Source organism: Xylocopa sonorina, chromosome 11 (assembly GCF_050948175.1).
Source record: "Xylocopa sonorina isolate GNS202 chromosome 11, iyXylSono1_principal, whole genome shotgun sequence".
In the NCBI taxonomy this organism is placed as follows: Eukaryota; Metazoa; Arthropoda; class Insecta; order Hymenoptera; family Apidae; genus Xylocopa; species Xylocopa sonorina.
The window spans coordinates 9,156,942-9,158,317 of record NC_135203.1 but is presented as its reverse complement, the minus strand read 5'-3'; the positions used below and the strand labels follow the sequence as shown (position 1 = coordinate 9,158,317).

General features: G+C 42.2%; 1 non-coding gene across 1 annotated transcript; it reads left to right on the top strand.

The window, feature by feature from the left end:
- The first annotated feature begins 936 nt into the window (after nucleotides 1-936).
- Trnap-ugg (transfer RNA proline (anticodon UGG)) lies at nucleotides 937-1,008 on the top strand. The gene has a single exon. It is a non-coding gene; the product is annotated as a tRNA-Pro (tRNA).
- Nucleotides 1,009-1,376: the final 368 nt, after the last annotated feature.

Sequence of the window (1,376 nt, the reverse complement as noted above, 5' to 3'; positions counted from 1 at the left end):
AGTGGCCATTTCATGGTGCTAATTATGACAAATAGGGCGAACGGTGCAAGCTTTACGATCTCCTATCGATCACGAGGCGCTCTGTTCTTCGCTCTCTGCGTAGCAATCCGTTCGTGAACGTGTTTCGAACCGATGCGACCTAGTTCCTTAAAAAATTGAAGCGGCAAACGCTTCCCAGCAACATTTCGTTCACTTATCGAATTAACCGGAGAACACTGTGATCTTTTGCGATCGCGATCTACTGGCAGATCAAAGATACCCAGTAGCACATCCTAATTAAGTTATTCGATGGCACGTGCATTACGTCGTGACGAATTTCAGCGAAAATTATTCCAACTTTTATACTAACGTCGGCGATTGCAAAATTATCAGCGGAATACGATTCCCGCTGCGCGAGATAAGAGAAGCGTCAAGAATATTTTCACGCGAAAGTTTGTTGCACTCCATTTACGTAGGTCAACGAGCGTGTCAGAATATCTTCTTGAATGTGAAGGCAAGCATTCCTATCAACCATCCTTATCCACCTACACATATCACCGCTCCTCTCGTTCATACTTGTTTGTATGTCTGTGGGTACTTTCACTCCGAACCACGTCAGATTTTCAAGTGCTCTCCGCGTTCGAGCGACTGAAATAATTATTCAAACAAATAATTAAGCGGATGACCGTGTCAAAGGTATGAATTAATTATCATAAAATTAATTACGCTCAATGTGTACATAGTCATGCGCTACAGGCAATATTTAATAATGCAAAAATTTAAATCATATTTAAAACGAGCGATTTTAATCACGACGGTCGCAGAATCGAACGCAGAGAGAATTTATTTCATTGAACGAAGCGCAACACCGACGAGGAAATTAATTTAACCAGTGATCGGGAAAGTGTGTTACGCTAAGCAGTGACATTCCATAATAAGCTGTATTCTTTCGTAAAAGGCTCAGTGGTCTAGGGGTATGATTCTCGCTTTGGGTGCGAGAGGTCCCGGGTTCAAATCCCGGCTGAGCCCGATTTTTTTTCTTTTTCCAAACCCAATACATTTCCATTGTATTCTGCATCGTGCAAAATTCATTTTTGCAAATCATTTACAGTCGAGGAACGCATTCGAGCAGCACTACGTGCACGTTCATTGTTCCCATTAACTTGAATCGTGATTCGAACGGTAACGACCAGTTGCTCCTTTAAAATGGAACTCTATTTTTTAAAATGAATCACTTTAATTCGAAAAGCGAAATGCGATAGCGACATTTCGCTACTGTTCGCGAAACAATAATTGCTCTGCCGTGATTTTCTTTGCGCCACTTTTAGCGAGCGTGTATTCGAAAGATGAATTCGCAACGACGGCGCAGTCTTTACACGCGTCGCGTATATTGCACG